The following is a 10,523-nucleotide window of genomic DNA, read 5'->3' on the forward strand; positions in this document are numbered from 1 at the left end:
TAATTGTCATTTTCATACTAACCATGTAAACCTGAATTAATTCTATTCTACTCAGTGACAAACTACCAGGCCAGCATTCTGCTTTTATTTATCTGGAGGTTTTTATCCATTTCTAACTTGAATTACCTCCATTGAAGACTACGCTTGTCTAAGACTTGGATCATTTGACAAAATAAATAATAAGTTCTGTTTTATCTTAGCAGCTCCTGAAAATTTGCTAAATGTTATTAGGATGAGAGGAAAATTCCATTTTTATCACCTAATCATGAAGCATAACAGCATCACAGGTAAAATGATTTGCTTTCTTTGATGGTTTTTTTCTCTTCTGTCACAATATTGTGGTAAGTTGAGACACTCAGCAACAAGGAATTTACAAATCCTGAGGAAAATCAGTGATAAAGTTTTGGTGAGGGAGGATATTCTGGAAACATCCCTTCTCCTGCACAGAGCCTCAGCAGTCTGTGTGCATCTCAACAGGAAAGGACATCAGTGGATAATCCTTTCCTTGGGATCCATTCCAAATTTACAGTATCATGAACCCAACTTGGAGCAAAACTGCAGCCTGGGGGATTATCTCAGGAGATTTGATTGAGATTCACTTTTCTAGAGAAACTCCTTAGCATTCTTTGGGAATCAAATATCAGCCAATTTTATTTCCACACCTCTCACCTTGTAGCTCTCTGTGCTCTTAATAGTTTGGCATCAAATGCTCTACAAAGGAGGAATAGCAACCTTTACATGTGAGTTTTAATTTTGCTAATCCTCAGTTACAGCCCAAAAGACCAAAAATGTATTATTTGATGCCACTTTATCCTCGCTGAGCTTTTCCAAGGATTGTGCCTTGCAGAATATAATAGGTTTCTAACACATTTTTTAGAAATGCAGTAAATTCCAGGACTTTTCCACCGTGTTTTGTGGAAATCAATATTTTAGCATGGGGGGAAAGGACTGGAGGTGTTATCCTTCTTATTCCCTTGTTTCAGTGCAACACAGAGCTGTTTCACAGGGGAATTAATGCATTTTTACCACATTTGACAAATGCAAGCAGCCATATATAAACAAATAATCTGCCAATACTTTTGAAACAGAACTGCCTGTTGTATCTCCAAAACAATTCAGCACTACAGAAAAACCAGGAAAGGGCAATTTGGAACTATCTGGATCAATAGCAGTGAGATCCCAGCATACATGACCATTCCAGGACAGCCTGGTATTTAAGGTTATCATGCATCCTTTAAATCAGAGTGTTCTGCTTTTTCCTATTACTAATGAATAATAATAAATGAAAGCAACATCTGTTAAGAACATTATTCTCTCCTGAAAAAATATCCTAAACTGCAGCATTTCTTTATTTTAAAGTCATCCTAAAGCAGACTACAAATATAGGGGACCAAATATTTATATGCCACAAAATAGAAGGGGATGTTTGTTCCTTAAACAGATGCTGGTTGGTTCAGGAGAGTCTCAGTTCTGCTAAAGATCTCAAAAGAAGTTAGACCCTACAAAAGCTTGGGGCAGCTGATGAGGAGCTAGATAAACCCACAAATACAAAAAGAAACAAATCCTCAAATCCTTTTGAGTTCTTCTTCAACTCAAAAGCTCCAAGAATATTCCAACATCTCATTTAGCTATAAATTTAGATTTTTAACTCTGAAATTCTTTTTCCACTCATGGATTTTCTGGTCTCTTCCTTTGAATAGTAGATGGCTCAAGCAGAAGACACAAATAATTCCTGACTCCTGTTGTCACTTGTTCCCTTGACCTCAATGACCCCAGAACTCTGAAGTAACTATAGGAAAAAACCCTTTGATTGGCCTTTATCAAGAGGTCTAAATTCTGCCCATGAGATGAATCAATATCTTGCCTGAGCTCATGGCATTAAAATACTGAGCCATTCCTTCCTCTCCTTACCAAATGTTAATTATTGACACACAAATGCTTCCAGCCAGAGATTCTCTTCAGGATGCCTCAGGGCTGATTCACTCAGTATTTCCTTTTGGTATGAAATCTTCCAGTGGAATTCTTCCTATCATAAGAACTTAAATTATTTTGATAATGGGAATTTTAGTTATGTTGATGAGAATTGGATTTCAATTGAATGGCACCTGAAGAAAGCTGGTTTGGTTTGTTATGACTTTTTTCTTCATTCTTATGTCACTAAGGCTAAAAACTTTCCCATTATCTGGTGTTCTGACACTAAACTTCTAAAAAATGTTAAATGATTTTAACAATGCCAAATAAATGCATTCTCACGAAAACACACACAAAAGCACTAATTTTTAATGGTATTATTATGTAAAAACATCACACTACTCATCAACATTTTAAGAGCTCATTGAAATAATGAAGTGGCTCCAGTTATTGCCATTAAAAGGTTTATAAATAATATCTGCTGTTTGGTGCATTAGGAGAGCATAGCTGGGTAATAATTGAAATGCCAATACATCTTCCTTGGGAAAGTTTGTACTTCTGAAAGCAGGAAGAACATGGAATTTTCACCTGTAGGAAGAACATGGAATTCCCACCTCATCCTCCTGCTTTGAGCTGTGGAGCAAAGCAGTGCCTGCCATTCCCACTCCAATATTAAATAAAATCACATGTAAGAAAAAAGCCATATTTCACAGTGATTCATGTAAATATAATCTGTTTAAAGACACACACAACCTTAGAGCCCTTTGGCTGATTTCCTTTTTCCATTTTGCATCAATGGCAATCTAAAAAAGAGAACAAACAAGGCAAAGTAGAACTCAGATCCTGAGCTGCTCCAACAGCATACTAAGAAATGCTGAAGTGTCTGGTGCATCACCTCCATTGTTAGGAGCAGCCTCTTCATTATGCTGAAATCTTCCCTTACAAAGAGTTTTCAGTTACATAAGGGGATTTTTCATGAGCAGTTTAGGAGCTGACATTGTGGAGAGAAAGAAGAGCTTTCAGATTCTGCTGTCTCTGGCTCTTTCACTGATGCACCTTCTCATTTTCATCGAGCATATTCCCCTTCAGAGCCCCTTGGACACTCTGTGCAATCCTACTGTTTATGGAACTTGAATTGTTTTCTGTCAGAGACCCAGAGATGAAGAAAAATTCTGGGATGGAATTTTCCACAGCCAATCTGAGAGAGCAGGAAAGACAAGAATTTTAATCCCGTAAACCAAGCTGCCTTGCTCTCCCATCGGTGTCCTTCTGCTCCCAGATGAATGGTGAGGATTTTTATGGGAAAAACACATTGACCTTCACCCTCCTCAGCTCTCCCTCTTTGCCCAACTGACCCAAAGGTCTGTGTGTTGTTAATGAGGAGTTTATGAATTCCTATTATTTACCCCTTTCTCCTGGAGCCAAACCTCTCAGTGCTGATGAGTCAGAGGACATCCTGAAGGAAAGGCAGTGAGACTTTCTTGCTATGAAAACCAGGTCTGATTGAAGTCTTCTTCAGTGTCAGACATGCTGAGCAGATAAGGGCATTTTGTTCCCTGAAAACTGATGAGGTTTTTCAAAATATGCCAAAATGAAGTACCCTGGATTTTTTTGATACCTAATCAAAGTCGCACATCAAAGTTTGCAAAGGAGAGGAATACATAAGGAGGGGAAAGTGGGTTTATTATTTAATTCAGTATGAAAGTCTGTGAAGTCATTTTCTACATCAAAACCTGTCAGATGGTTTTAAGAATGAGATCTTACGTGGCTGATGTCCTGATGAAAATTTCAGAATGGCATTTAAACATGAACGCCTGCAATGGCACAACACAGAGATCCCACAGGTAGAGAGATTTGCTATTATTGGGCATTTCTGTCCTCTGAGGGGCATTCAGAACAGGAAAAGTCACAACAGCAAAATCCCCCAGAACCCAACACACTGGTGTGAGTCCAGCCCTCACTGCTGTTGATTAGACAAAAATTTGGTTTCAAGTATTCTCATGCAAATTTCCTCTGCATGAAAGAGTTTTCAATGACTGTAAATTTGGCACTGCTGTCAGTGTGAGTGGCCTGAAATGGATCTTCCCCACCTTGAGAACAGATGGCACCACAATGGCACGGCTGGGAATGGAGAAGAAAGGAAAAGGACAAGAAAGCAAGAGAGATTTGGGGACAAAACTGGCGATCTGGAGGCAGGAAGGAGCCCTTAGCAAACAGAGCTTGGTGTTTGAGGTCAGACCTGCAGACCTTGCCAGGACACCACAGCCCACCCTGGCTCAGATCCCTTCTCTTCAGAGCTGAGCTGGGCTCAGATCATCTGGCAAACGTGTCTGGCTGCATCCTAAAAGAGTGAGGGATGCTTCCTGATTGCCACTGACCTTCCTTCTGCACTCATGCCAGCACAGAAGGGTTCTTACAGAGGGAGCTGCCCCCAGAGCTGAGCAAAACTTTAATTAGTTCAATGGTTATACATGAATTACAGCTGAAATTGATAGGACTTTCAATGGAGTGTATTCCAACTCTTTATTTTTAAGAAATGTACCTTTTTTCCCCTCCTCCCAGCTAATGAGGCTGATAATCCATACTGCAGAATACAGCTGTTTTCCTGACACCTCCAAGTTCAGCTAACTCTGAACTCTGTCTCATTCAACCCTGGCCACACTTGTTTCAATGGCAACAGACTGCAAACACAGAAAAATACCCGCTTTAATTAACTTTTACTCCTTTCCAGGGGGTGTTAAAGGAAAACCAAGAGCTATTATGGAGACAAAGTGAGCGAGCCTTCCAGGCAGTGAAGGCTATTAAATTCAATTGTTTGGCAACACTTCTATTCAAGACTAACCATTTCAGAGACTTATGTTCTTAACAGAGCAGGCTAAAACTCTTCTGATGAACAATTTGCCATCAAAAACTGCTGATTTTCTGGATCAAACCGTTCTCTGGGAATGTTTATTCCACTCAAACTTGTGACAAGCAGGCAGGCTGGCTGGAGGGCTGGCAGCTTGGCTTGGAAGGCTGCCTGGGAGGCAGGCTGGCTGCCCAGCCTGTCCCTGCCCAGTGTGCTGCTCCCCTCCTCCCCCAGGTCAGCCACATTATGCATTGGAATCACTGCTATTAGCAAATTTGTCAACATTCCTGAGAAGGAAACACAATATTTCAATGAACTCTACTGACATACATTTCAAAATGTATTTCAGGAAGTTTGCCATGAAGAGTCCCATGAAGAGTCTCCTTTTTTTTTTTTTTTTTTGGAAAAGTTGTTAATTTTCTTGCATGTGATATTTACATTTTTGTTCAAATCAATAAGAAAAAATCCCAAGTGTAACACTGGAGCTTCTGCAGAATCGGAGCTCCAGGTTTCAACCACACAAACAACTCCATATGCCCAAAGAAAAGGCATATAAAGCTGTGATCTTTCTCCAGGCAGAATTTGAAGACAGTTGCTACACAATATTACCTTTAGATTTCCAATAATGTGAGGAATTTATTAATTTGTCAAAGCTTAAGGATTTACAAAAAGGGCTACTTTCTTTTCTTATTGATTCTAAGCTGATCTGTTCTTTCAAAAAGTGAGCTGTAAGCTTTAAAATAACCACAACTCACACTGGCAAGACTTGGAAACCCCAAATTCAGGTTGGGGAGTTCAAAGGCCTTTGTTTCTATTTAATATTATCACCCTGATTTAATTATACTGCCAAGAACAAACTTCTATCTCCAAAATCCTGACCACACTTAAAACTTCAATAATTATAATGTGAATTCATGAAGAACTTGTAGACATTGCCTCTACTAGAATAATCACTCCTAAAATTTTCCAATGAACTAAAAGAAGTTATTCCATTATGGCTTAATTTTTTTGCAAGCTTCCAGGGAAAATCTGTACTTTTTTTTTTTTCCGGCACTGGAGCCACACTCTGATATAGATTTTGGACATTCTCTCATATGAGATGTATTTCACCTTTATTGTTCTGTACAGAGCCAGGAACACCCAGAACAGAACCCAGAGGATTCCCAGATTTGTTAGCCATGTTACCTTCCACCACTGCTAGAGTGTTTCTGCCAGAAATAAAATGTCTTTTACCAGTTTGACACCACCATTTAGATCATCCCCACAAACATTCAGCAGCAGCAGTAGAAACCTGGATTTGAAGAGCTAAAGGTTGACTTAAAACTGACAAACATCTGGGTTTGGGTTTTTTTCTCTTCTGAAAACTCCTGGTTTCCATAATCTCCAGAAGTCACTGCTGTCTGTGCTCAGAGCATTTAAAAATAACTTTGCACTTACCCCACGCAGCAGCTTTACTCCCTGCTCTGCAAACACTAAATTTAGCAGCCATGAACTCACGTTGGGGCATAAAGGTGACACAGGCACAGTGACACCAGCAGGACATATAGATTAGGGAGTATTTATAGACCAAAAAAAAAAAAAAAAAAATTGCCAATATTCCTGACCCACAAGGGAAGGACAAACCTGTAATTTCTTTATCTACGTGTTATTTCCACATATAAACTGAAATAAATTCTACCCTTACAGTACCCAATTGCCATGGAAAATACAAAATGTCCTGCTGAAATGGTGGTTCTTCTCTGTGAGACATTAAAAAGATCAGGAATAACAGAAAGAAAACATCTCCTTGACAGTGCTCCCATTGCAAGGGGTGGTGTTGGTGATGGACACAGGGAGAATTCACACAGTTCAACTGAGAGCCTTAAACATTACAAGAGAAAGAGCTCCTAATTTAGGTATTTAAGCCTGCAGGTAAAAAGGTAAATATTCTATTGCCTCTTAGTGTCACCTTCCTTGGAGTCAATATTGATTCAAGCTTCCTATCACAACTGTATTATTTTTATCAAAGAAAGCCAACTCTGGAGTTAATCACAACCAGGCTTTTGAAACCTTAAACAGAAATGTTGTGAACATTTCAAACACCAAAGCATTCCATAAAACCAAGTTTGCATTGGGCTTCCACCATCCTTAGCTCTCCTTCCTTTCCCCAAAGGAACTGATGTGTGACTGCACTGAGCACATCCAGCAGCTTCCCCTGGGTGCAAACCCTCAGTGCCAGCTGCCTGCTTCCATCCAGGACACCCCAGCCATCCCTTGTGCCCATGTGGCACCCCAGCACAGGAGCTCAGGGATGCTAGGTGGGCAGATAAACAACAAGGTCCTGGTCAGGAAACCAAAAACCAACCAAGCTGCTCTGCCAACCTTCCAGGGGAGCCCCTGGCAGGGCCAAGGGCTGCTTTGGGAGCAAACTTCAGCCAGAATTACAGAGTGAGGTCTCAATCTTTCACGGGAGGTTTTGCTTTGGGTTCAACCACTGCAGCACAGCAGGAAGACACGGCAGAGGTGACTTACCTTCTCACCTGTGGGGACTCTGTTCAGGCAGATCCAGGACTTCTCCAAAGTAATACAAGACCAAATCCTCCTTTCTTCCCCATGTGAGTGAAGAAATGATATTTGAGATTTTCTGGACTACAGACTGCAGGATTTACCTAGAGGCAACGACTTTAAAAGCTGTAAAGATTTTCCTCCTCCCCATTCCATCCCCCAAAACCTTTTTTCAGCTGAGGATCTTCAGCCACCTGCAACAGACCCTCAGCTGATCTAAATCACTGCAGTCCATACAAACATCACCTGAGCTGGTGTAAATCACCACAGTCCATAGAAACAAATGGGATTTTGAGCTTGATATCAAGTGCAGGTCTGCCATAAAAATGATCTCAGCCTTAAACCTTGCACTGGCAAACCCAGGAAGGATTTGGAAAGTTTGTTAGATCAAAGTCTCTAACAATAAATTCAAACTTCTGTGCTTTGCAAAGCAATTTCTAATCATAAGCAGACTTTGACAATTACCCTTGGTGAGAAGAGCTCTGGCTGAGTTACCCAGAAGATTCTCTCCCCTGCTGCTTTAAAAAGGAGGCATTTCTGCTCCTGTGCACCATTAATTGAAGGATTTCAGGGCATTTAACTGTTGGGAATGACATGAAGGAAACAAACCCAACCAGCTTTAGCACCCAGGGCAGCCCACGGGGCAGGGCAGGTTTAACTGAGACAATGAACTTCTGGAATTTTACTGATTAAACTGCACCAGGAGATCCTGTGGGTCTCTGTCTTCTCTAAATCAAATGTAAGTTTTACTGGCTCATTACTGCCAATTAGGAAAGATTTGCCTTTAAAAATTTATTGAATGCTGATGGAAAACAAACTCTTATGAAACACAATATTAATTAAATGTCAGACTCTTGAGTAAACTCAGAGAATGCTTAAACAAGAGTAAATATTCAAGTTTTGCATCAACTGGAAATCAGAAATTTTTTTCATTTTCTAATGATTTTGCTTCCATGGAGGGGTTTTGCTGCTGTTGGATTTGCTTTGGTTTAAAATACAAAACCAGAAGCAAACCAAAATCAGTTAGAGCTATGATGAAGTATCAATAAACCTGTCTTGGATGTGGCATTTCACTTGTGTGGTTAACATGAAATAAGACCTGTTGAAGCACATCACACCTGAAGGACCCCAATGTTCACAACATTGGCTTTTAACACATAAATTCTCAACCCCCACACAGAATTATTTTATTTACACATCACCTAAAATGCACCTTTGGCATATTGGACTGGATTTCATTACTGTCTAATGTACAAATAGAAAACAGTTGACCAGTTAACTGAAGGAAAAAACTTTTAAAACTTTCTTTATTTCCCCTCACCCAAATACCTGTTAATTCCCTCCACGGTCCACAGCTTTTAGAGGTCCCATTAAAATGAATAACTCAGAAACTTTCTGATAATCCATTTTTCATGGTGGGAAAAAAACCCAACCATTTTCAAAAATCTTTGAAAAAAGCTTTGGAAAAAGATAACCTAGAAATGTAAATCTGGACACTGCTTTTGTCTGTAAAATTCTTCAGACTCAATGAGGATTTCCAGCCAGAAGTGAAGCCCAGAGCAAGCAGCAGCCCAGCAGATAGTTAGACATGCCCACACTTCCTGGCAGGAATTAGAAGCAGCATTCTAACATTTGAAGCCTCAATCAGTGGCTATATTGACTTTCTGTGGCTTTTATTATCTGCAATTTCACTGACAGATAAATGAAATTAAAGGCTTATTTTATCTTGATGTAGAATAAAAACAATTTAGAGCTTATCAGAAATCTTGGGTTTCAGCCATCAAGTATTCTTTGAATAAGATGCTGACAGGGTGGTGTGAGTATTACTTACTATCTTTATACTTTTTAACTCTTCCTACACAAATATTGTCACAAGCCAGACAACCAAACCAAAATAATAAAAATTTAAAAATATTAATTCCTTATGTATATATGCTTAATCTGCATGCCCATCCTCAAATCCTTACTGGGGGAAAAAAAAAATCTTTCTAACTTAGAAAAGCAGTGCCAATAAGGGCCATTTCCAAAATCAAATCCACATCTGGGCTGCAACAAGAAGTTTCTTTCCTTTATCTAACATCATCCCCCTCCCCATACTAGTGACAAGCCACATAAAGTTCCTGGCTACATTAAGGGGCTTCTCAAGAGCAGCCCACAATTCAGAAGAGCATTAAGCTGAGCTTTAGAGTGTTTGTGGAGTGCAAATGCAAATGGAGCTGCTCCTAACATCCCATATTTCAGCTGGCAGCCCCAGCCATGAATTTCTGTGGAGCACAAACACTCTGTGCTAATGAAAATGAGGCACAGAGAGCTCATAAGTCTCTTGTTTGTGTTCTAGCATGAAACCAGCCCTCAGCATCTGCAAAACCACCAGAAGCACAGCTACTGAGATGCATTTATTAGCAACTAGTGTTATTTGTTCCATAATTTAACACTGGAGCTGCATTTCTAAGGGCAAAGCCCATTTTTGCAGTGGTTGCCTCCTGTGCTGCAGCTCCCTTTAAAAGGGAATCTGTTCCTCTGAACTGTCACATCCCACAGCACAGCTGGGATGAAAACCTCCCTGACATTCTTAGGAAAAACAGAAAAAGCAGAGAAAGGGGTGAAAATCCCTACTAAAAGGTTTCTTATCTACATAAGAAAATAATATGCACGGGCTGAAAAACCATGTGTGTCCAGAGAAATCCTTCCATACAACTCCAGCACTTCCCAGGTGCACCTGGAGCTCCAAGGAAAAGACTTTCATGGAAACATTAATGTGGAGAATTATCAGGGGCTGAACAAAAAAAAAACCCAAAAATTATCAGGGATTCAGCTGAGTCCAAATTCATGGCAGTGGGGAAGGTTGGTTACCTTGATCATTTTATTATTTTTTAATTCTCTCTCAAGCAATGACTCTGCAGGTAGCTGGAAATTTAAAAGGTGCACCAGAAATAATTTCTAACATTGGGAGGAACACCCAGCTCTGGCTGCAGATGTGTCTCCCCACATTCCCTGCAGCCCTCAGAGGGTTTGTAGAGGCTTTAAATAGCAGAAGCAATATTGTCCTCCAAACCAATTTTAGCTGCAAAATTTTCCACAGCTCCCTGGCTGCTCCCTGCCTAATCTGCACCCCGTGTCAGGCTGGTGATTCAGCTCAAACCTCCCAGGGTACAGCAGGAAAAACCCTGTTGTGGAGTCAGGGCTGGATATGCATTCCTAAGGAGTTTATATTAAGAAG

The sequence above is a fragment of the Lichenostomus cassidix genome, chromosome 11 (assembly GCF_008360975.1).
Source record: "Lichenostomus cassidix isolate B80296 chromosome 11, HeHo_3.0, whole genome shotgun sequence".
Lineage (NCBI taxonomy): Eukaryota > Metazoa > Chordata > Aves > Passeriformes > Meliphagidae > Lichenostomus > Lichenostomus cassidix.